This window comes from Myxine glutinosa, chromosome 9, assembly GCF_964187855.1.
Source record: "Myxine glutinosa chromosome 9, kmMyxGlut1.1, whole genome shotgun sequence".
NCBI classification, from domain to species: Eukaryota; Metazoa; Chordata; class Myxini; order Myxiniformes; family Myxinidae; genus Myxine; species Myxine glutinosa.
This window is the reverse complement of record NC_136269.1, coordinates 23,865,546-23,891,620: the sequence shown is the minus strand read 5'-3', so window position 1 is coordinate 23,891,620 and position 26,075 is coordinate 23,865,546. Positions and strand designations below refer to the sequence as shown.

Sequence of the window (26,075 nt, the reverse complement as noted above, 5' to 3'; positions counted from 1 at the left end):
CGCATCCGCAAACTCAACCAGAAAGTTCAAAACCTTTTCCTACATCGACTCGTCTTAATCATCCATCAACTATGAACACAAGGATCCATGTGCGATGGAGTAACTTCAAATAGATTATTGTTACAAGATCGCGAAAATCGCGACTCAATATCATGCGTCATGCGTTGATACAGTACTTAGCGTCACAACGTCACGGTGGCGTCATGACGTCAGGCCAGCGTCATGACATTTCGGCTTCCTCGGAAGGCATCCAGTCGCTAAATCGTTTATAATCTGCTCCAATCTCAGCAGCAAAGCGAGAAATTATCCAAATAAATAAATCATAATATCGAACCTAATATTACAATTAGGATTTGTTTACAAATATCGTGCAAAATTCACCATTTAAATAGATATTCAGGGAAAAGTGTTGAATACGTCCTGGTAAAGTAAGGCGGTGCTCGCACTAGGACAAGGGAGACCGTGGAGTAAACAACTCATACTTACCTGACAGGAGAAATACCATGATCATTAAGGTGGTGTTCTCAGGGCGAGGTCCACCCATTGCACTCCGGGTGGGTTGACCCTTGCGATTTCCCCAAATGTGGGAAACTCGACTGTACAATTTGTGGTAGTGGGGGACTGCGTTCGCGCTATCCCCTGATTGTTAAACTAAAAACAGATGAATTGTGGATGTAGCTATTAGTAAGGCAGCTTAGCGAGTGGATGTAGCTCTTAGTAAGGCAGCTTAGCAAATGGATGTCGCTGTTACTAAGGCAGCTTAGCAAATGGATGTAGCTATTAGTAAGGCCGCTTAGCAAGTGGCTGTAGCTATTAGTAAGGCAGCTTAGCAAGTGGCTGTAGATATTAGTAAGGCCGCTTAGCAAGTGGGTGTAGCTATTAGTAAGGCAGCTTAGCGAGTGGATGTAGCTATTAGTAAGGCAGCTTAGCGAGTGGATGTTGCTATTAGCAAGTGGATGTAGCTATTAGTAAGGCAGCTTAGCGAGTGGATGTAGCTATTAGTAAGGCAGCTTAGCGAGTGGATGTAGCTATTAGCGAGTGGATGTAGCTATTAGTAAGGCAGCTTAGCGAGTGGATGTAGCTATTAGTAAGGCCGCTTAGCAAATGGATGTAGCTCTTAGTAAGGCAGCTTAGCAAGTGGCTGTAGCTATTGGTAAGGCCGCTTATCAAGTGGATGTAGCTATTAGTAAGGCAGCTTAGCGAGTGGATGTAGCTATTAGTAAGGCAGCTTAGCGAGTGGATGTAGCTATTAGCAAGTGGATGTAGCTATTAGTAAGGCAGCTTAGCGAGTGGATGTAGCTATTAGTAAGGCAGCTTAGCAAGTGGATGTAGCTATTAGTAAGGCAGCTTAGCGAGTGGATGTAGCTATTAGTAAGGCAGCTTAGCAAATGGATGTAGCTATTAGTAAGGCCGCTTAGCAAATGGCTGTAGCTATTAGTAAGGCAGCTTAGCAAATGGATGTAGCTCTTAGTAAGGCAGCTTAGCAAATGGATGTGGACGTTCTGGACAAAAGTGATACATTTTCCCCCACATGCTTCGCATAGCTTTGGCTTTTAATTTTTGGTCGGAACTTTCCTACTCCTTTAACTTGAGCTTGCTCCTGGACTCTGTGTCCGTCTCACCCACTGATCTCTACACAAACTGGATTGGAGGCTCGACGCCAAATCAACGCCAATCGGTCCATTCGCTGTGAAGTCACCGCAAGTATATTCGTCGCCATATTGGTTCCCCCAGAAAATCTGCGTCCGTTCATTGTCTTTATCAAAAGACAATGCCTGCTATATTTTATAAAATAATTTAATCGAAATTTCAATAAAACACTCGAAAAATTGTTTTCAAAAACAAAACAAAACATTGTTTTCAACGACTACTGAAGAAGACAAATGGGAATCTTTCTCAAGGATCCGGCATTTCAGCTGCAGTATCCATGGCTGTTATGAGCAATACCGTGCTGTTCATATGGACTTATTTCCTGAACTGCACTCACACCAGTTTGAAACTGCAGTGGAAGATAATCATATTCACAAGCTCGTGAAGATAGCAGCTTCTTGTTATTGTCGAATCAAATTCTTTCATCTTGGGAAAAAGGAGACGGAAGCCATCACCGGAGAGAAAGTCAGGAAGCAGATGTCCAAACTGATTTTGTTCAAGCACCAGTGAGATTATAGAACACACATGATACAGTGCACACATGTTGCTATTTTATATTCTGTAATTATAATTTGTCATAATTTCGCAATATCCTGACGTGTCTTGGAGGAGAATAACAAAAATATTTACTATTGTAGCGGCTGCCGCTGAGTTTTCACAATCGCCTTGCACCTATCAAGGACGCGGAGCGATCACCATGCCGGGCTCGTCCAGGACGCCCAGGCCCGCGCTCAACTTGCCAGGCCGCAGCCAGGACGCTGGGCCACGCCCCCTGGCGCCGGGCCTGGGCAAACCCCCTGGCGGAATAGATATATATTGCTGACTGATAAACGGTTTTTCAGAGTGCCTGAGTGTTTGATTTCATTAAAGCAACTCAGATGAATTCTAGCTTTTTGTCGCGTCCATTCTTCCGATCGACGTGGGAGCCCCGGCTCCTTCATTGGTGACCTATCGACATGGACACGGCAGTCGCCCTTAAACTGCCTACCTTCTGGGAGGCTCACGCGGCGGTTTGGTTCGCACAGGCGGAGTCCCTGTTCGCCCTGCGAGGCATCACGGCCGACGACACCCGCTTCCACCATGTGGTAGCTGCGCTCGGGTCGGTTACCGCGGCCCGCGCCCTGAGCCTCCTCGAAAGCCCGCCAGCCGCTGACAAATACGGCGCGATTAAGAAGCTGCTCCTCGATGCTTTCGCCCTCCCATCGGCGGAACGCGCACGGCGCCTGCTCGATCTGCCTGAGCTCGGCGACACGCGCCCTTCCGAGCGCATGGACTACATGCTTTCACTGCTCGGCGAGCACTCTCCGGCATTCCTGTTCCGGGAGCTGTTCTTCCGTCAGCTGCCTAACCCGATACGCCTCGCCCTGGCAAGCACGACGATCACAGATCCCCGGGCCCTTGCCAGAGAAGCCGACAAGATCTCCGCCGCAGGACAGCGCATCGTAGCGGCGACATGGGACCCACCGCCGTCCGACGCAACACCCAGGGCGCCCGAGCACCCGGCACGGTCGACGGCCGAACTGCCGACGCCATTGGCGGCCGCTCTACCGAGCCGACCACCTCCGGCACGACGACCGAGGCCTCCACCTGACCAAGCGTGGTGTTACTATCATGCCAGGTTCGGACAGAAGGCCCGGACATGCCGACCCCCGTGCACCTTCGGCAGGCCGGGAAACGGCCGGGCCGGCGTTCATTACCAGCCATGAGCGCCGGCCACACGGGCAACTTACTGTTCATCACGGATAAAGCGTCCGGACGGCGCTTCCTGTGCGACACCGGCGCCCAACTGAGCGTCATACCCGCCTCTGACCAGGACAGGCAATCCGCGGTTTGCGGCCCCTCCTTAGTTGCGGCCAACGGATCGACTATCCGCACCTTCGGCCCGCGCAACGTCACCCTCTGCTTCGGCGGCCAACGCTTTGCTTGGACGTTTGTAACCGCCAACGTGCCCGTGGCTCTGCTAGGCGCCGACTTCCTCTGCGCACACGGACTGCTGGTGGACGTCCAACGGCGTCGTTTAATCAACGCTGAAACCTTCAGCTCCCTGGTATGCACATTGAGCAGCTCCGCGCCGACCGAGCTGGCATGCGCCGTCCCGGCGGCGAACGAGTTTGCTCGCCTGCTCACGGAGTTCCCGGCCCTCACGCGGCCGACGTTTTCGGCCGTCGCAGTACGGCATGGGATCGAGCACCACATACCAACCACGGGCCCGCCGGTCTACGCCAGGGCCCGCCGCCTCGACCCAGCCAAGCTCGCCGTAGCGAAGGCCGAATTCGACGCGTTGGAGCACCTCGGCATCGTGCGGCGCTCCGATAGCACGTGGGCCTCGCCACTGCACATCGTGCCAAAGCCGGGGGGTGGATGGCGCCCGTGTGGCGACTACCGCCGTCTCAATGACGCTACCACCCCCGACAGGTACCCGATCCCGCATATCCAAGACTTCTCCGCCCGTCTGGCGGGACGGGTCATTTTTTCGAAAATTGACCTCATACGGGGATATCACCAGGTACCTGTCAGGGCGGCCGACGTCCCTAAAACGGCAGTCATCACGCCGTTCGGCTTATTCGAATTCTTGCGGATGCCGTTTGGTCTCAAGAACGCGGCTCAGGCGTTCCAGCGCTTGATGGACGGCGTGCTGCGTGACCTGCCGTTCCTTTTCGTTTACCTGGACGACATCCTCGTCGCCAGCACGTCCCGGGCCGAGCACCTCCTCCACCTCCGGACGCTGTTCGAGCGCCTCAGCGAGCACGGCCTCATCGTCAACCCGGCCAAATGCCACTTCGGCACGACGGCCGTTGATTTTTTGGGTCATCACATCACCAAGAACGGGGCCGTGCCGCTGCCAACCAAGGTCGAGGCCATCACCACGTTCCCGCGTCCCCGCACCATAAAGGCCCTGCAGGAATTCCTGGGAATGGTGAATTTTTATCACCGCTTCGTGCCCCGCGCTGCTCAGCTCATGCGGCCCCTCTACGAAGCCCTCCGGGGCATGCCGGCCAAGCACGACATCGCCTGGTCCGCAGCAATGGATGCGGCCTTCCAAGGCTCAAAGCGGGCCCTCGCCGACGCAACACTGCTCGCTCACCCGGTGCTCAACGCTCCCATCGCCCTCACCACGGATGCCTCCGACTACGCGGTGGGCGCCGTACATGAGCAATGGGTGAACGGGGTTTGGCAGCCACTCGCTTTTTTCAGCCGGCAGCTCCGGCCGAACGAGCTCAAATACAGCACGTTTGACCGGGAGCTCCTCGGTCTACACCTGGCCGTCCGCCATTTCCGCCACCTCCTGGAGGGCCGACCTTTCACGGCGTTCGTCGACCACAAGCCGTTGGTTTACGCCATGGCCAAGGTCACGGAGCCATGGTCGGCCCGCCAACAGCGCCACCTCTCCGCCGTGTCGGAGTTTACCATGGACATCCGGCACGTCGCCGGCAAAAACAACGCTGTGGCCGACTGTCTTTCCCGGGCCAGCGCGAACGCGGTCCACCTGGGCGTGGATTTTGCGCTTATGGCGGCGGACCAAACCACCGACACCACGGTGCAAGCCCTCCGGGCGGCGGACACGGGCCTCCGCCTGGCCGACATCCCCTGCGCGGACACTGTCCTGCTCTGCGACGTCTCCCAAGGCCAGCCTCGCCCCATCGTGCCCGTCGCCTGGCAACGCCGCATCTTCGCCTCCCTCCACGGCCTTTCCCACCCGGGCCGGAAAGCTTCCCAGAAGCTGGTGTCGGCGCGTTTCGTCTGGCACGGCCTTCGTCGGGACGTCCGCGATTGGACCAGCGCCTGCACGGCCTGCCAACGGGCCAAGGTCCACCGACACACCCAGGCCCCGCTGGCACCTTTCACCGTGCCCGAACGACGTTTCGACCACGTCAACGTGGATCTGGTGGGCCCCCTCCCCCCGTCACGGGGGTTCACACACCTGCTCACCATGGTGGACAGGACCACCAGGTGGCCGGAGGCCGTTCCCCTCGTCTCCACCACCACCGCCGACGTGGCGCAGGCTTTCATCGCCACCTGGGTCGCCCGCTTCGGCGCACCGGCGGACATCTCGTCAGACCGCGGTCCACAGTTCACCTCCGAGCTGTGGGGCGCGGTCGCCCACAACCTGGGGATCAAGCTCCACCGTACTACGGCCTACCACCCCCAAGCAAACGGGTTGTGCGAGCGATTCCACCGCTCCATGAAGGCCGCGCTCATGGCCGGCCTTCAAGACGTCGGGTGGGCCGACCGGCTGCCGTGGGTCCTTTTGGGCCTTCGCACGGCCCCCAAGGAGGACCTCCAGGCATCCACCACCGAGCTTGTCTATGGCCAGGTGCTACGCGTCCCGGGCGAATTTGTGCCCGACGCTACCAGTCCCTGGTCCGCAGCTCACCAGCGCTCGGACCTCCAGGAGGCCGCCCGACGGTTTGCCCCCGTGCCAACATCCCACCACGGTGACCCCCAGTCCTACGTCCCCCCAGCACTCCGCACAGCGGAGTATGTTTTTGTGCGTCACGACGCACATCGGTGGCCACTCCAGCCGCCGTACGACGGGCCCTTCCGGGTGCTGCGACGGGACGACAAGTCGTTCGTCATCGACATCGGCGGCAGGTCGGACCGGATTGCTGTGGACCGCCTCAAGCCGGCGCACGTGGACGTCGACCACCCACCACGGGTGGCCCTTCCGCCGCGGCGAGGCCGTCCCCCGTCCACGGTGCCCCCCACTCGACCGCCCACCACCTCACCGGACCCCCTCCCACGACCCGCCAGGGGTCGCTTCGGCCGGGTCATCAGGACCCCCCTCAAATTGACCCTGCCGGTGCAAGTCGATTCTGGGGGGACGTGTGTAGCGGCTGCCGCTGAGTTTTCACAATCGCCTTGCACCTATCAAGGACGCGGAGCGATCACCATGCCGGGCTCGTCCAGGACGCCCAGGCCCGCGCTCAACTTGCCAGCCCGCAGCCAGGACGCTGGGCCACGCCCCCTGGCGCCGGGCCTGGGCAAACCCCCTGGCGGAATAGATATATATTGCTGACTGATAAACGGTTTTTCAGAGTGCCTGAGTGTTTGATTTCATTAAAGCAACTCAGATGAATTCTAGCTTTTTGTCGCGTCCATTCTTACGATCGACGTGGGAGCCCCGGCTCCTTCACTATGACCATTGACCATCATGTTTCTCTGCCCAGAAGTATAACTCAGAAGTTTGTTTTCACTATACTGTTACAGACGCGGTTTAGATGTTACTTTGGGCCGAGCGGATGGTCCACCGCGACCGTTACAGGATCCCCGATTGGCCCGACTCCCCCAACGTTGACCAGATCGCACCACAGATATTCAATTTGGAAACCTCTAAAGCGACCGAAAGAGAAGGAAGAGAGAAGAAGACAGAGTACGGAGGAATAACAGGATTTATTATACACACAAGCAAAAAGAAGGAGCGATCAAAATTATTTACAAACAATGGATGGAAGAAGCAGTCACACAGTGAATCGTTAGCTTATACTAGTCAATTTACTTAACCCCAGGACAACGATTAGGACAGACGACGTTCACACTTACACGGGGGATATTGCAGGCAGGTATGGCTTGAGGATGGATGGTTGTTTTGGGAGGCAATGGAGGGTCCAGCGTGGATTGCTGCCTGGCGCGTCCTTTTCGTGGCCTGCGGCCCCTTAGCTGCCCGCTTAGCTGCAGCGCAGCTGGTCGCACGATGGCTCGCACACACCTGCTCGTTCAGGCGTCTTCCTTCTCCCCAGCAACAACGAGCGACAGCAAGCAAGAGGACGGGGTCAGAGCAAGAGCTGGAGGGGCAAGAGCAAGAGCAAGAGGAGCAAGAGCAAGCCAGTGGAGTGCGTCCCGCGGCGACTTATATTGGTTTTCTCACCGAACCTTCGCGCACTTTCTCGGGGGTTCCCGCTCCGCCCTCTCTTAGCCAAACCCCTTGTTCTGGGTTGGATGAGCGGGGCCGACTTATTCCTCCCCCCTATGACGAGGGGGGCGACCCGTCTTCTCTAGCCACTCCCCTTGTTCGTAATGGCCGCAAATGGCGAAAACCGGTCAGCAGCTGCAGGTACTGCGCCGTCACGTTGCACAGCAGTTCAGTACTGCAATAAACGTTTGCTGTGAAAGCTCAAGTGGGGGAATCCCTGGCACTTGAGCTGCCATGGATCATCGGAGGGGCCTACGCTTTATTTCGTTTGATGCAATGCAGAGTCAATCTAGTGGGAAACACATATTTAGCCTACATAGAATAAGGAAATAAACTATTTAAAAAGATATATCGTGGCCTGTGTGTAAGTTTCATGGAATTAACTAGGAGGACGGCTGCGACCATTATTTACATTACGAGGGTGTTACACACAACAAAACCATACTTTTCACATTCGTTACACTTTCTCCAAAATTGTTACACTTCTCAAAACCGTTACACTTCTCAAATTCGTTACAATACTATTCTGATTCTTTGATAAATGGATGCAATTTATTTTCAATGGTACTCACTTCAGTAAGAATATTGTGCCATGTGGAATGAAAAAACAAAACGAACACTTGACCACAAATATGGTACGTATACAAGTATTCACATCCCAATTTATTTTGCAGATCCATGTTATATTTATCAGTCATGAAAAAGTAAACGCAGTCCTATTTTCCTATTCTTTAAATTTTTAAAGAATATTTAATTACTATTAATATTTAATATTAATATTATTTAATATTTAATTTAATTATTTAATTATTTAATATTTAATATTATCCTTTATTATTGGAATATTTAATTTATTTAATATTTAATATTTAATTAGAGGGAATTTAAAGAATTTAATATTTAATTATCAGCATATTTCCTACGAAAATTCCACCTTCCCACTTTATTTTATTCCATTCCGAATTGATTTTAATCCGTTCCAGGGTTGAAAAAGCATTATTACAGGATTGATGAAATGCCATCATGCGCTGCTTACGGTTATAAAAACCGCAGCGGTCGATTTGAATGAAGAAGAGGAATCACATTACATCGGCAAATGACATTCGTTTTGGAGAATCGTGGGGGAGCAAAGATGGCGGACAAATGCCTTCAAAAATGAGCTTCCCTTCCTATCCAGTTAGTACAGAGATCAGTGGTTGGGACCACTGATCTAAATATAACCGGATCACTGGTTTGCTGAAAAAACTGAAGTCGCCGGCCGCCATCTTGGTACTCACCATAACAGGAAAAACGCCCGATAAAACAAAACTCAGTTTATTTTAAAACCTGCTCTTCGTAATCACGACGACATGAAAAAGCGCTATAAAAACGAAAACAACCTGCTAATCATTCATGTTTATTCCACGTTGTTTATTTACTGTGGAATTTTCGGTCCGTAGGGAGTCCCAATATGGCGGCCTCGCGCCCACCAGCAAACGTACTCTCATCGGCTGGGAGTTCCCACGATGACACAGCTCAGTGGTCTGGACTGTCCACACAATCGCATCCGCAAACTCAACCAGAAAGTTCAAAACCTTTTCCTACATCGACTCGTCTTAATCATCCATCAACTATGAACACAAGGATCCATGTGCGATGGAGTAACTTCAAATAGATTATTGTTACAAGATCGCGAAAATCGCGACTCAATATCATGCGTCATGCGTTGATACAGTACTTAGCGTCACAACGTCACGGTGGCGTCATGACGTCAGGCCAGCGTCATGACATTTCGGCTTCCTCGGAAGGCATCCAGTCGCTAAATCGTTTATAATCTGCTCCAATCTCAGCAGCAAAGCGAGAAATTATCCAAATAAATAAATCATAATATCGAACCTAATATTACAATTAGGATTTGTTTACAAATATCGTGCAAAATTCACCATTTAAATAGATATTCAGGGAAAAGTGTTGAATACGTCCTGGTAAAGTAAGGCGGTGCTCGCACTAGGACAAGGGAGACCGTGGGGTAAACAACTCATACTTACCTGACAGGAGAAATACCATGATCATTAAGGTGGTGTTCTCAGGGCGAGGTCCACCCATTGCACTCCGGGTGGGTTGACCCTTGCGATTTCCCCAAATGTGGGAAACTCGACTGTACAATTTGTGGTAGTGGGGGACTGCGTTCGCGCTATCCCCTGATTGTTAAACTAAAAACAGATTAATTGTGGATGTAGCTATTAGTAAGGCAGCTTAGCGAGTGGATGTAGCTCTTAGTAAGGCAGCTTAGCAAATGGATGTCGCTGTTACTAAGGCAGCTTAGCAAATGGATGTAGCTATTAGTAAGGCCGCTTAGCAAGTGGCTGTAGCTATTAGTAAGGCAGCTTAGCAAGTGGCTGTAGATATTAGTAAGGCCGCTTAGCAAGTGGGTGTAGCTATTAGTAAGGCCGCTTAGCAAATGGATGTAGCTCTTAGTAAGGCAGCTTAGCAAGTGGCTGTAGCTATTGGTAAGGCCGCTTATCAAGTGGATGTAGCTATTAGTAAGGCAGCTTAGCGAGTGGATGTAGCTATTAGTAAGGCAGCTTAGCGAGTGGATGTAGCTCTTAGCAAGTGGATGTAGCTATTAGTAAGGCAGCTTAGCGAGTGGATGTAGCTATTAGTAAGGCAGTTTAGCAAGTGGATGTAGCTATTAGTAAGGCAGCTTAGCGAGTGGATGTAGCTATTAGTAAGGCAGCTTAGCAAATGGATGTAGCTATTAGTAAGGCCGCTTAGCAAATGGCTGTAGCTATTAGTAAGGCAGCTTAGCAAATGGATGTAGCTCTTAGTAAGGCAGCTTAGCAAATGGATGTGGACGTTCTGGACAAAAGTGATACATTTTCCCCCACATGCTTCGCATAGCTTTGGCTTTTAATTTTTGGTCGGAACTTTCCTGCTCCTTTAACTTGAGCTTGCTCCTGGACTCTGTGTCCGTCTCACCCACTGATCTCTACACAAACTGGATTGGAGGCTCGACGCCAAATCAACGCCAATCGGTCCATTCGCTGTGAAGTCACCGCAAGTATATTCGTCGCCATATTGGTTCCCCCAGAAAATCTGCGTCCGTTCATTGTCTTTATCAAAAGACAATGCCTGCTATATTTTATAAAATAATTTAATCGAAATTTCAATAAAACACTCGAAAAATTGTTTTCAAAAACAAAACAAAACATTGTTTTCAACGACTACTGAAGAAGACAAATGGGAATCTTTCTCAAGGATCCGGCATTTCAGCTGCAGTATCCATGGCTGTTATGAGCAATACCGTGCTGTTCATATGGACTTATTTCCTGAACTGCACTCACACCAGTTTGAAACTGCAGTGGAAGATAATCATATTCACAAGCTCGTGAAGATAGCAGCTTCTTGTTATTGTCGAATCAAACTCTTTCATCTTGGGAAAAAGGAGACGGAAGCCATCACCGGAGAGAAAGTCAGGAAGCAGATGTCCAAACTGATTTTGTTCAAGCACCAGTGAGATTATAGAACACACATGATACAGTGCACACATGTTGCTATTTTATATTCTGTAATTATAATTTGTCATAATTTCGCAATATCCTGACGTGTCTTGGAGGAGAATAACAAAAATATTTACTATGACCATTGACCATCATGTTTCTCTGCCCAGAAGTATAACTCAGAAGTTTGTTTTCACTATACTGTTACAGACGCGGTTTAGATGTTACTTTGGGCCGAGCGGATGGTCCACCGCGACCGTTACAGGATCCCCGATTGGCCCGACTCCCCCAACGTTGACCAGATCGCACCACAGATATTCAATTTGGAAACCTCTAAAGCGACCGAAAGAGAAGGAAGAGAGAAGAAGACAGAGTACGGAGGAATAACAGGATTTATTATACACACAAGCAAAAAGAAGGAGCGATCAAAATTATTTACAAACAATGGATGGAAGAAGCAGTCACACAGTGAATCGTTAGCTTATACTAGTCAATTTACTTAACCCCAGGACAACGATTAGGACAGACGACGTTCACACTTACACGGGGGATATTGCAGGCAGGTATGGCTTGAGGATGGATGGTTGTTTTGGGAGGCAATGGAGGGTCCAGCGTGGATTGCTGCCTGGCGCGTCCTTTTCGTGGCCTGCGGCCCCTTAGCTGCCCGCTTAGCTGCAGCGCAGCTGGTCGCACGATGGCTCGCACACACCTGCTCATTCGGGCGTCTTCCTTCTCCCCAGCAACAACGAGCGACAGCAAGCAAGAGGACGGGGTCAGAGCAAGAGCTGGAGGGGCAAGAGCAAGAGCAAGAGGAGCAAGAGCAAGCCAGTGGAGTGCGTCCCGCGGCGACTTATATTGGTTTTCTCACCGAACCTTCGCGCACTTTCTCGGGGGTTCCCGCTCCGCCCTCTCTTAGCCAAACCCCTTGTTCTGGGTTGGATGAGCGGGGCCGACTTACTCCTCCCCCCTATGACGAGGGGGGCGACCCGTCTTCTCTAGCCACTCCCCTTGTTCGTAATGGCCGCAAATGGCGAAAACCGGTCAGCAGCTGCAGGTACTGCGCCGTCACGTTGCACAGCAGTTCAGTACTGCAATAAACGTTTGCTGTGAAAGCTCAAGTGGGGGAATCCCTGGCACTTGAGCTGCCATGGATCATCGGAGGGGCCTACGCTTTATTTCGTTTGATGCAATGCAGAGTCAATCTAGTGGGAAACACATATTTAGCCTACATAGAATAAGGAAATAAACTATTTAAAAAGATATATCGTGGCCTGTGTGTAAGTTTCATGGAATTAACTAGGAGGACGGCTGCGACCATTATTTACATTACGAGGGTGTTACACACAACAAAACCATACTTTTCACATTCGTTACACTTTCTCCAAAATTGTTACACTTCTCAAAACCGTTACACTTCTCAAATTCGTTACAATACTATTCTGATTCTTTGATAAATGGATGCAATTTATTTTCAATGGTACTCACTTCAGTAAGAATATTGTGCCATGTGGAATGAAAAAACAAAACGAACACTTGACCACAAATATGGTACGTATACAAGTATTCACATCCCAATTTATTTTGCAGATCCATGTTATATTATCAGTCATGAAAAAGTAAACGCAGTCCTATTTTCCTATTCTTTAAATTTTTAAAGAATATTTAATTACTATTAATATTTAATATTAATATTATTTAATATTTAATTTAATTATTTAATTATTTAATATTTAATATTATCCTTTATTATTGGAATATTTAATTTATTTAATATTTAATATTTAATTAGAGGGAATTTAAAGAATTTAATATTTAATTATCAGCATATTTCCTACGAAAATTCCACCTTCCCACTTTATTTTATTCCATTCCGAATTGATTTTAATCCGTTCCAGGGTTGAAAAAGCATTATTACAGGATTGATGAAATGCCATCATGCGCTGCTTACGGTTATAAAAACCGCAGCGGTCGATTTGAATGAAGAAGAGGAATCACATTACATCGGCAAATGACATTCGTTTTGGAGAATCGTGGGGGAGCAAAGATGGCGGACAAATGCCTTCAAAAATGAGCTTCCCTTCCTATCCAGTTAGTACAGAGATCAGTGGTTGGGACCACTGATCTAAATATAACCGGATCACTGGTTTGCTGAAAAAACTGAAGTCGCCGGCCGCCATCTTGGTACTCACCATAACAGGAAAAACGCCCGATAAAACAAAACTCAGTTTATTTTAAAACCTGCTCTTCGTAATCACGACGACATGAAAAAGCGCTATAAAAACGAAAACAACCTGCTAATCATTCATGTTTATTCCACGTTGTTTATTTACTGTGGAATTTTCGGTCCGTAGGGAGTCCCAATATGGCGGCCTCGCGCCCACCAGCAAACGTACTCTCATCGGCTGGGAGTTCCCACGATGACACAGCTCAGTGGTCTGGACTGTCCACACAATCGCATCCGCAAACTCAACCAGAAAGTTCAAAACCTTTTCCTACATCGACTCGTCTTAATCATCCATCAACTATGAACACAAGGATCCATGTGCGATGGAGTAACTTCAAATAGATTATTGTTACAAGATCGCGAAAATCGCGACTCAATATCATGCGTCATGCGTTGATACAGTACTTAGCGTCACAACGTCACGGTGGCGTCATGACGTCAGGCCAGCGTCATGACATTTCGGCTTCCTCGGAAGGCATCCAGTCGCTAAATCGTTTATAATCTGCTCCAATCTCAGCAGCAAAGCGAGAAATTATCCAAATAAATAAATCATAATATCGAACCTAATATTACAATTAGGATTTGTTTACAAATATCGTGCAAAATTCACCATTTAAATAGATATTCAGGGAAAAGTGTTGAATACGTCCTGGTAAAGTAAGGCGGTGCTCGCACTAGGACAAGGGAGACCGTGGGGTAAACAACTCATACTTACCTGACAGGAGAAATACCATGATCATTAAGGTGGTGTTCTCAGGGCGAGGTCCACCCATTGCACTCCGGGTGGGTTGACCCTTGCGATTTCCCCAAATGTGGGAAACTCGACTGTACAATTTGTGGTAGTGGGGGACTGCGTTCGCGCTATCCCCTGATTGTTAAACTAAAAACAGATTAATTGTGGATGTAGCTATTAGTAAGGCAGCTTAGCGAGTGGATGTAGCTCTTAGTAAGGCAGCTTAGCAAATGGATGTCGCTGTTACTAAGGCAGCTTAGCAAATGGATGTAGCTATTAGTAAGGCCGCTTAGCAAGTGGCTGTAGCTATTAGTAAGGCAGCTTAGCAAGTGGCTGTAGATATTAGTAAGGCCGCTTAGCAAGTGGGTGGAGCTATTAGTAAGGCCGCTTAGCAAATGGATGTAGCTCTTAGTAAGGCAGCTTAGCAAGTGGCTGTAGCTATTGGTAAGGCCGCTTATCAAGTGGATGTAGCTATTAGTAAGGCAGCTTAGCGAGTGGATGTAGCTATTAGTAAGGCAGCTTAGCGAGTGGATGTAGCTATTAGTAAGGCAGCTTAGCGAGTGGATGTAGCTATTAGTAAGGCAGTTTAGCAAGTGGATGTAGCTATTAGTAAGGCAGCTTAGCGAGTGGATGTAGCTATTAGTAAGGCAGCTTAGCAAATGGATGTAGCTATTAGTAAGGCCGCTTAGCAAATGGCTGTAGCTATTAGTAAGGCAGCTTAGCAAATGGATGTAGCTCTTAGTAAGGCAGCTTAGCAAATGGATGTGGACGTTCTGGACAAAAGTGATACATTTTCCCCCACATGCTTCGCATAGCTTTGGCTTTTAATTTTTGGTCGGAACTTTCCTGCTCCTTTAACTTGAGCTTGCTCCTGGACTCTGTGTCCGTCTCACCCACTGATCTCTACACAAACTGGATTGGAGGCTCGACGCCAAATCAACGCCAATCGGTCCATTCGCTGTGAAGTCACCGCAAGTATATTCGTCGCCATATTGGTTCCCCCAGAAAATCTGCGTCCGTTCATTGTCTTTATCAAAAGACAATGCCTGCTATATTTTATAAAATAATTTAATCGAAATTTCAATAAAACACTCGAAAAATTGTTTTCAAAAACAAAACAAAACATTGTTTTCAACGACTACTGAAGAAGACAAATGGGAATCTTTCTCAAGGATCCGGCATTTCAGCTGCAGTATCCATGGCTGTTATGAGCAATACCGTGCTGTTCATATGGACTTATTTCCTGAACTGCACTCACACCAGTTTGAAACTGCAGTGGAAGATAATCATATTCACAAGCTCGTGAAGATAGCAGCTTCTTGTTATTGTCGAATCAAACTCTTTCATCTTGGGAAAAAGGAGACGGAAGCCATCACCGGAGAGAAAGTCAGGAAGCAGATGTCCAAACTGATTTTGTTCAAGCACCAGTGAGATTATAGAACACACATGATACAGTGCACACATGTTGCTATTTTATATTCTGTAATTATAATTTGTCATAATTTCGCAATATCCTGACGTGTCTTGGAGGAGAATAACAAAAATATTTACTATGACCATTGACCATCATGTTTCTCTGCCCAGAAGTATAACTCAGAAGTTTGTTTTCACTATACTGTTACAGACGCGGTTTAGATGTTACTTTGGGCCGAGCGGATGGTCCACCGCGACCGTTACAGGATCCCCGATTGGCCCGACTCCCCCAACGTTGACCAGATCGCACCACAGATATTCAATTTGGAAACCTCTAAAGCGACCGAAAGAGAAGGAAGAGAGAAGAAGACAGAGTACGGAGGAATAACAGGATTTATTATACACACAAGCAAAAAGAAGGAGCGATCAAAATTATTTACAAACAATGGATGGAAGAAGCAGTCACACAGTGAATCGTTAGCTTATACTAGTCAATTTACTTAACCCCAGGACAACGATTAGGACAGACGACGTTCACACTTACACGGGGGATATTGCAGGCAGGTATGGCTTGAGGATGGATGGTTGTTTTGGGAGGCAATGGAGGGTCCAGCGTGGATTGCTGCCTGGCGCGTCCTTTTCGTGGCCTGCGGCCCCTTAGCTGCCCGCTTAGCTGCAGCGCAGCTGGTCGCACGATGGCTCGCACACACCTGCTCGTTCAGGCGTCTTCCTTCTCCCCAGCAACAACGAGCGACAGCAAGCAAGAGGACGGGGTCAGAGCAAGAGCTGGAGGGGCAAGAGCAAGAGCAAGAGGAGCAAGAGCAAGCCAGTGGAGTGCGTCCCGCGGCGACTTATATTGGTTTTCTCACCGAACCTTCGCGCACTTTCTCGGGGGTTCCCGCTCCGCCCTCTCTTAGCCAAACCCCTTGTTCTGGGTTGGATGAGCGGGGCCGACTTACTCCTCCCCCCTATGACGAGGGGGGCGACCCGTCTTCTCTAGCCACTCCCCTTGTTCGTAATGGCCGCAAATGGCGAAAACCGGTCAGCAGCTGCAGGTACTGCGCCGTCACGTTGCACAGCAGTTCAGTACTGCAATAAACGTTTGCTGTGAAAGCTCAAGTGGGGGAATCCCTGGCACTTGAGCTGCCATGGATCATCGGAGGGGCCTACGCTTTATTTCGTTTGATGCAATGCAGAGTCAATCTAGTGGGAAACACATATTTAGCCTACATAGAATAAGGAAATAAACTATTTAAAAAGATATATCGTGGCCTGTGTGTAAGTTTCATGGAATTAACTAGGAGGACGGCTGCGACCATTATTTACATTACGAGGGTGTTACACACAACAAAACCATACTTTTCACATTCGTTACACTTTCTCCAAAATTGTTACACTTCTCAAAACCGTTACACTTCTCAAATTCGTTACAATACTATTCTGATTCTTTGATAAATGGATGCAATTTATTTTCAATGGTACTCACTTCAGTAAGAATATTGTGCCATGTGGAATGAAAAAACAAAACGAACACTTGACCACAAATATGGTACGTATACAAGTATTCACATCCCAATTTATTTTGCAGATCCATGTTATATTATCAGTCATGAAAAAGTAAACGCAGTCCTATTTTCCTATTCTTTAAATTTTTAAAGAATATTTAATTACTATTAATATTTAATATTAATATTATTTAATATTTAATTTAATTATTTAATTATTTAATATTTAATATTATCCTTTATTATTGGAATATTTAATTTATTTAATATTTAATATTTAATTAGAGGGAATTTAAAGAATTTAATATTTAATTATCAGCATATTTCCTACGAAAATTCCACCTTCCCACTTTATTTTATTCCATTCCGAATTGATTTTAATCCGTTCCAGGGTTGAAAAAGCATTATTACAGGATTGATGAAATGCCATCATGCGCTGCTTACGGTTATAAAAACCGCAGCGGTCGATTTGAATGAAGAAGAGGAATCACATTACATCGGCAAATGACATTCGTTTTGGAGAATCGTGGGGGAGCAAAGATGGCGGACAAATGCCTTCAAAAATGAGCTTCCCTTCCTATCCAGTTAGTACAGAGATCAGTGGTTGGGACCACTGATCTAAATATAACCGGATCACTGGTTTGCTGAAAAAACTGAAGTCGCCGGCCGCCATCTTGGTACTCACCATAACAGGAAAAACGCCCGATAAAACAAAACTCAGTTTATTTTAAAACCTGCTCTTCGTAATCACGACGACATGAAAAAGCGCTATAAAAACGAAAACAACCTGCTAATCATTCATGTTTATTCCACGTTGTTTATTTACTGTGGAATTTTCGGTCCGTAGGGAGTCCCAATATGGCGGCCTCGCGCCCACCAGCAAACGTACTCTCATCGGCTGGGAGTTCCCACGATGACACAGCTCAGTGGTCTGGACTGTCCACACAATCGCATCCGCAAACTCAACCAGAAAGTTCAAAACCTTTTCCTACATCGACTCGTCTTAATCATCCATCAACTATGAACACAAGGATCCATGTGCGATGGAGTAACTTCAAATAGATTATTGTTACAAGATCGCGAAAATCGCGACTCAATATCATGCGTCATGCGTTGATACAGTACTTAGCGTCACAACGTCACGGTGGCGTCATGACGTCAGGCCAGCGTCATGACATTTCGGCTTCCTCGGAAGGCATCCAGTCGCTAAATCGTTTATAATCTGCTCCAATCTCAGCAGCAAAGCGAGAAATTATCCAAATAAATAAATCATAATATCGAACCTAATATTACAATTAGGATTTGTTTACAAATATCGTGCAAAATTCACCATTTAAATAGATATTCAGGGAAAAGTGTTGAATACGTCCTGGTAAAGTAAGGCGGTGCTCGCACTAGGACAAGGGAGACCGTGGGGTAAACAACTCATACTTACCTGACAGGAGAAATACCATGATCATTAAGGTGGTGTTCTCAGGGCGAGGTCCACCCATTGCACTCCGGGTGGGTTGACCCTTGCGATTTCCCCAAATGTGGGAAACTCGACTGTACAATTTGTGGTAGTGGGGGACTGCGTTCGCGCTATCCCCTGATTGTTAAACTAAAAACAGATTAATTGTGGATGTAGCTATTAGTAAGGCAGCTTAGCGAGTGGATGTAGCTCTTAGTAAGGCAGCTTAGCAAATGGATGTCGCTGTTACTAAGGCAGCTTAGCAAATGGATGTAGCTATTAGTAAGGCCGCTTAGCAAGTGGCTGTAGCTATTAGTAAGGCAGCTTAGCAAGTGGCTGTAGATATTAGTAAGGCCGCTTAGCAAGTGGGTGTAGCTATTAGTAAGGCCGCTTAGCAAATGGATGTAGCTCTTAGTAAGGCAGCTTAGCAAGTGGCTGTAGCTATTGGTAAGGCCGCTTATCAAGTGGATGTAGCTATTAGTAAGGCAGCTTAGCGAGTGGATGTAGCTATTAGTAAGGCAGCTTAGCGAGTGGATGTAGCTATTAGTAAGGCAGCTTAGCGAGTGGATGTAGCTATTAGTAAGGCAGCTTAGCGAGTGGATGTAGCTATTAGTAAGGCAGCTTAGCAAATGGATGTAGCTATTAGTAAGGCCGCTTAGCAAATGGCTGTAGCTATTAGTAAGGCAGCTTAGCAAATGGATGTAGCTCTTAGTAAGGCAGCTTAGCAAATGGATGTGGACGTTCTGGACAAAAGTGATACATTTTCCCCCACATGCTTCGCATAGCTTTGGCTTTTAATTTTTGGTCGGAACTTTCCTGCTCCTTTAACTTGAGCTTGCTCCTGGACTCTGTGTCCGTCTCACCCACTGATCTCTACACAAACTGGATTGGAGGCTCGACGCCAAATCAACGCCAATCGGTCCATTCGCTGTGAAGTCACCGCAAGTATATTCGTCGCCATATTGGTTCCCCCAGAAAATCTGCGTCCGTTCATTGTCTTTATCAAAAGACAATGCCTGCTATATTTTATAAAATAATTTAATCGAAATTTCAATAAAACACTCGAAAAATTGTTTTCAAAAACAAAACAAAACATTGTTTTCAACGACTACTGAAGAAGACAAATGGGAATCTTTCTCAAGGATCCGGCATTTCAGCTGCAGTATCCATGGCTGTTATGAGCAATACCGTGCTGTTCATATGGACTTATTTCCTGAACTGCACTCACACCAGTTTGAAACTGCAGTGGAAGATAATCATATTCACAAGCTCGTGAAGATAGCAGCTTCTTGTTATTGTCGAATCAAACTCTTTCATCTTGGGAAAAAGGAGACGGAAGCCATCACCGGAGAGAAAGTCAGGAAGCAGATGTCCAAACTGATTTTGTTCAAGCACCAGTGAGATTATAGAACACACATGATACAGTGCACACATGTTGCTATTTTATATTCTGTAATTATAATTTGTCATAATTTCGCAATATCCTGACGTGTCTTGGAGGAGAATAACAAAAATATTTACTATGACAATTGACCATCATGTTTCTCTGCCCAGAAGTATAACTCAGAAGTTTGTTTTCACTATACTGTTACAGACGCGGTTTAGATGTTACTTTGGGCCGAGCGGATGGTCCACCGCGACCGTTACAGGATCCCCGATTGGCCCGACTCCCCCAACGTTGACCAGATCGCACCACAGATATTCAATTTGGAAACCTCTAAAGCGACCGAAAGAGAAGGAAGAGAGAAGAAGACAGAGTACGGAGGAATAACAGGATTTATTATACACACAAGCAAAAAGAAGGAGCGATCAAAATTATTTACAAACAATGGATGGAAGAAGCAGTCACACAGTGAATCGTTAGCTTATACTAGTCAATTTACTTAACCCCAGGACAACGATTAGGACAGACGACGTTCACACTTACACGGGGGATATTGCAGGCAGGTATGGCTTGAGGATGGATGGTTGTTTTGGGAGGCAATGGAGGGTCCAGCGTGGATTGCTGCCTGGCGCGTCCTTTTCGTGGCCTGCGGCCCCTTAGCTGCCCGCTTAGCTGCAGCGCAGCTGGTCGCACGATGGCTCGCACACACCTGCTCGTTCAGGCGTCTTCCTTCTCCCCAGCAACAACGAGCGACAGCAAGCAAGAGGACGGGGTCAGAGCAAGAGCTGGAGGGGCAAGAGCAAGAGCAAGAGGAGCAAGAGCAAGCCAGTGGAGTGCGTCCCGCGGCGACTTATATTGGTTTTCTCACCGAACCTTCGCGCACTTTCTCGGGGGTTCCCGCTCCGCCCTCTCTTAGCCAAACCCCTTGTTCTGGGTTGGATGAGCGGGGCCGACTTACTCCTCCCCCCTATGACGAGGGGGGCGACCCGTCTTCTCTAGCCACTCCCCTTGTTCGTAATGGCCGCAAATGGCGAAAACCGGTCAGCAGCTGCAGCTACTGCGCCGTCACGTTGCACAGCAGTTCAGTACTGCAATAAACGTTTGCTGTGAAAGCTCAAGTGGGGGAATCCCTGGCACTTGAGCTGCCATGGATCATCGGAGGGGCCTACGCTTTATTTCGTTTGATGCAATGCAGAGTCAATCTAGTGGGAAACACATATTTAGCCTACATAGAATAAGGAAATAAACTATTTAAAAAGATATATCGTGGCCTGTGTGTAAGTTTCATGGAATTAACTAGGAGGACGGCTGCGACCATTATTTACATTACGAGGGTGTTACACACAACAAAACCATACTTTTCACATTCGTTACACTTTCTCCAAAATTGTTACACTTCTCAAAACCGTTACACTTCTCAAATTCGTTACAATACTATTCTGATTCTTTGATAAATGGATGCAATTTATTTTCAATGGTACTCACTTCAGTAAGAATATTGTGCCATGTGGAATGAAAAAACAAAACGAACACTTGACCACAAATATGGTACGTATACAAGTATTCACATCCCAATTTATTTTGCAGATCCATGTTATATTATCAGTCATGAAAAAGTAAACGCAGTCCTATTTTCCTATTCTTTAAATTTTTAAAGCTGTGTTTGATCCTAATAGGTAAGGTTGCGGAGCCTTCGCTGTGTCCCGCCATTCCGCGCGTTTGTGTTGAACTTGAGTCCGCCATTGAGTGTTCGCCTCGGGAGTTAAAGTCTCGCAAATCGGCCATCCGTAACTGTGGTGTTAATCACAGTTGCGTAACAAGTGGTGTCAGGAGTGTAGGATTTGAACCCGTCGGACAAATTTTTTTTGTCCGCGGCGAGACATCGACACGGTCGGACAAATTTTTTTGTCCGCGGGGAGAAATCGACACGGTCGGGCGTACATTGCGCCCGACGTTCGAACGCAAAATTTTTATAGTTGAGGCGGAGAAATTTGATAATCAATTGGGCAAACGGAGCGCGATATCGCGTCTTCGTCAAATTTAAATTGTTTCAGGAATTATTAAAATAAATACGCGCGCGGGGAACGACCTTCCGAAAAGCGGATGTCGGAGGTCGACGAGATGGAAGTACGCAGCGAGGCCTCCGTCAGCGTTGGGAGTGAGCCGGAAATAGGGGAATTAGATGTCGAGGTGAGCCTTGGAACCTCCCCCGTCCCGAGCACCAACTTATCCCCCTCCCCCACCGGGGAGTCGGGAGCAGTAGGAACGGCCCCGACAACCGACCAGATGTTGGGTCAATTGCTTCGAAAAATTGAAGGGATGGAAAAGAACGGTGAGCGAGCCAGTTGGGAATTGAATGAACAAATGAAGTCGCAGGGGAAGGAATGGAGGGAAGGAATGAAGGGAATGAGTAAGGATATGGGAGAAATGAAAAGTGGGTTGGAAAATAAAATGGAGTCGCAGGGGAAGGAATGGAGGGAAGGAATGAAGGGAATGAGTGATCGATTGGAGGGACACATTGAAGGAATGGGAAATAAAATTGATGGGTTAAAAGGGGGACTGAAGGACCTGAGTGACCAAATTAATGGATTAAAAAGGGAAATGGCAATTGTGGTAAGTGTACAGGTAAACGTGGAGTGTCCACAGGTGAGCGGGGAAGGAAATTTGGAATGTGAGAGTTGTAATGGGGAATGTTTCCCACATTCTGGCCTGGTTGTTTATCGGGACCGTGAGGATGTCACAACACCCCAACCGGGGGATGAATTTGGAATTGTGCAGCACCAGGGCGGTGGTGCGGAGCAAGAGGGGGTAGAGTTTTTGGGGGTCCGTGCAATGGAGCCGGACCAGGTATTTATTGGGGATATTGATCAAAGCCTGGCGGGGCCAGGAATGATTTGTAATGATGATGATGATGAGGATGATTTGATCCAGCGGCTGGAGACCTGTGACAGTCCCATGGAGGTAGAGCTGGTCCAGGCCCAAAGGAGCCTGGGTGATGAGGTGAGTTGGTCCGAGGAGGTGGTTGGAATGACCGAGGGGACGCTCACTGTACACTGCTATTTGGAAACAGAGGCTCCAAAATTGGACAACCAGTTGGGGGAGTGTGTTGGCTCCGGGCTGGATTTGGATCTTGGAGGATCGGGAGATAGAGCTTCTGGAGATTTGGTCCCTGTAGGGAATTTGGATCAACTGCAGGGAGGTGGTAGAGGTTGTTCCCTGCAGCTGCGGTTTGGCAGTGGGAATGAAAATTTGGAAAAGAAAATTTAAAATAAAATTACAATGGGAAATTGATTTGGAGCAGCCATGGTGGGGATTGGTCCCCGGGCTGCGGGATTTGGACATGGGGGGGTCATGGGTCATGGCCTCGGGCAAAAGTTGCCCCTTTCAAAATTTGGGTATGCCAGCCAGCTGGGGGGCTGTGATGGCGAGATTTGGACGTGGGGTCCAGCCTTGGGTGTCGAGGTACGACCTGGGTCCCACGGGGGGTCTGGTGGAGTGTGGCGTCCCTTGTCCGTCGGGGCGCCGTCCGAGCTGTTGGCTCGGGCCGGCAGGGTCACCGGACCCTGGTGGGGGTTAAGACCTCCAGAGGGGTCCGAGGTGGTTTCTCAAGCCTGGGTTGGCATTTATTGAGGACCACTAGGGGGAGGTGTTGTGGGTCGCGCTTTGGTGGTGGCACTGCGGACGGCCAACTTGGGACTGATGTGGTGACCACCCGGGCATGCGGCCTGGCACTCTCCTCCAGGGACTCTGGGACAACCAGCATGTGGTGACCTGGCATGGTGGTTGGTCTATGGACGCGGGTCAAACCGAATGGACAGGGATGGAGATAGCCTGCCGGACAACCATTGGGGCATCTGTGGAACGTGATGGTGTGAGTGACCTTCCACAGATGCTCCGTTATGATTTATGGACTCTCGGGTTGGGAAGAGAGCCATGGGGATGTGAATCGGGAGATGTGTAACGAGCCGAGCATATGGGCCATGCTCGGCTGGCATGTGTATGGCAAAGCATCCTTCTTTGGTGAGGTTAGTGAAATGTGATAAATGTTTAGCATGGGTAATCTGTGGGTTAGATGGAAATTTAAGGGTGGATTTTGAAATGCCATGGTGGACACTGTACAGTGACGCCATTATTGATCCAGGTGTGTAGACCAAAGTGTTGGAGGCTGTGATAAAATTAATAGGGTAGCAAGACACAGCTTTCAACTGGTTGCGGGGGCATCTGTGCTGATATTTGGGACGCGGGATGATGGGGATGTAGTTGTGTAGCCTGAGGGTCAACGTGGTGCTGTGCGTGTCCGAGGTGTGTGGACCATGTCTTCTGGGTGGGTCTCCTGGTGGAGCATGGCTGTTGACTGGACCTTGGTGTGGTCAAGTGTGGGTGAGCACTGGGGGGCTGCAGTTCTGTAGTCGGACTGGGGGATGATGGGGAGGTGCAGGGGACGTGGCTGTAGGGATGCCACGCACTGCGACCGTGCCCCCCAGGGCCGAGGTTGTGTGTGCGGTAGTGTGTGTTTTGGCAGCAAGTGCTCACCACATTGGCCAGCTGGGGCTGCTGCAGCTGTGTTCCTCGCAGGGGGGCCGAAGGATGGATGGTGGGTCGCACCCTTATGGACACTCATGGGCCATGTTGGCGTTTTGACTGCTCACCTTGTCCCGGTGACCCTTGCACGGTAGAGGTGCAGAGCTGTCGTGGCCACAGGTAGTTGTGTAGTGATGATCACCGTTGGATGCGGATCCACATACCTGCCAGTGTAGTGGGGACAAAAGAGAAATTTGGAAGTATTTGGTAGGCCCAATGTGAAATTTTGGGAATTGTATGGGTGGATGACACTCTTGGACCTGACCAACCTGCAACTACCTGCACTTGAGGTGCGTGTTTTGAGGAGTACTGTCCCAGGCTTCAGGATTTGCTTTGGAAATTGGGGACATGTAAATTGGAGTTGGGAGGCGGGTGAGAGTGATGACATGGCCGGTGAGGGGATGGAATGGGAGCCACACAGTGTCTTGTGGGTGGCGTATGTTTTTGTATTGTGGTTAGGTGTTTTGATGTGGTCGTGAGAGTGGAACCTGGAGAGTGAGTGATGATTATTGGAGATAATGAGGGGCGATACTTGTGCTTTTGGAAATGTGCTCTTGGAAATGTGTGATGGTTTAAATGTGAACTGGGGGATTTCACATGTGGCAGGCCATGGCAAGCCTTGTAACACCTTTTACACCAAGAATTGTACTGAATTGTGCTGAGTTGTGCGGAGAATTGAATGGCAGTGGGGGAGGAAGTGTGTTTTGGGGTCTTGTGGGTGGGGAAGGTGTGTGTGTCCGCAGGTACAGAGCAAGCTCTGAGGAGCGATGCCTGCGGGCCCCCCTCTGCGGCAATTACCCCTGGCAGCCGGTGGTAACTGGAAATTGGAGCTCGTCGGTGGAGGGTCTGGTTGGGCGCCGCGGGGTGAGGAAGTCCCCCGGTGACCCGTGTTGCTGCGCGAAAGCAGGAGGCAAAGGAGCCTGGTGTGTGGAGACCCTCACCGGCGAGGTAACGGCGGAAAGGGGCTGTTGGGCTGTCACGGGGCCAAGAGGTAAAGGGGGGGGGGCAATGAACTTGTAAGTCGGTTGACTTGTTTTTGGGACTGCGGGCACCACAGCCTGATGCGCCCCCACCATCTTTTTGTGCGGTACCTCCCCGCTGCCTAGTTGAGGAATGCACACACACGTGAATGACATCAATGCCATGGTCCTGCAGGGGGTGTATTGAAATAAGTGCTTTGTTGATTTTTGAAATGCCTTGATGACCTATGGAATGAGAATGAGTGGTTAAGGGGTCTGTGTTGCATGAATGTGGGCGAAATCCACCGAGCCGTGTCACTCACCTGTAACATCTGGACAGGGCCGTGGAAAATTTAGGGGGATGCATTGGGGATGGCCCCGCAGGTAAGGTTGTGTCTTGTGGCATCCACCGGGGGACGCGGTCTGTAGACCGGGGTATGTACAAAGGTTAGAGTTTTGAGTTTGGAAAGATGGTTAAGTTTTGTGGTTAAGTTAGTGTTGTGTGTTGTTGTTTCCTCCCTCCACAGGAACAACGAAGAAAATGTACATACTTGCATGATGGTTAAGGGGTTCAGCATGTTAAGGAAGTGTAGGTAGGTAGTCCGACTCACTTCCCACAGCCCTTCCTGATTTATTTAATAGGTTAATTAAGTGTGTGACAGTAAGTGTTAAGGCTGGAATGGTAGCGCCTGCGGTGAACCTTGCAGGAGCTACGGTTCCAGGGGGGGGGGGCTGTGTTATGAATTTGGTAGAGCAATATCTAGAGCTAGGTAGATCTGAATAGGT

General features: G+C 48.6%; 1 protein-coding gene and 4 non-coding genes across 5 annotated transcripts in view; all 5 read left to right on the top strand.

The window, feature by feature from the left end:
* The window catches only part of LOC137411810 (neutral amino acid transporter A-like), a 272,303-nt gene that overhangs the window by 166,904 nt on the left and 79,324 nt on the right, over positions 1–26,075 (top strand). The gene's annotated exons all lie outside the window — the stretch shown is intronic.
* On the top strand, positions 479–642 carry LOC144893742 (U1 spliceosomal RNA). Its single transcript, XR_013624638.1, has one exon. It is a non-coding gene; the product is annotated as a U1 spliceosomal RNA (small nuclear RNA).
* LOC137435883 (U1 spliceosomal RNA) lies at positions 9,581–9,744 on the top strand. The gene has a single exon (XR_010986177.2). It is a non-coding gene; the product is annotated as a U1 spliceosomal RNA (small nuclear RNA).
* On the top strand, positions 13,972–14,135 carry LOC137435861 (U1 spliceosomal RNA). The gene has a single exon (XR_010986156.1). It is a non-coding gene; the product is annotated as a U1 spliceosomal RNA (small nuclear RNA).
* On the top strand, positions 18,343–18,506 carry LOC144893741 (U1 spliceosomal RNA). The gene has a single exon (XR_013624637.1). It is a non-coding gene; the product is annotated as a U1 spliceosomal RNA (small nuclear RNA).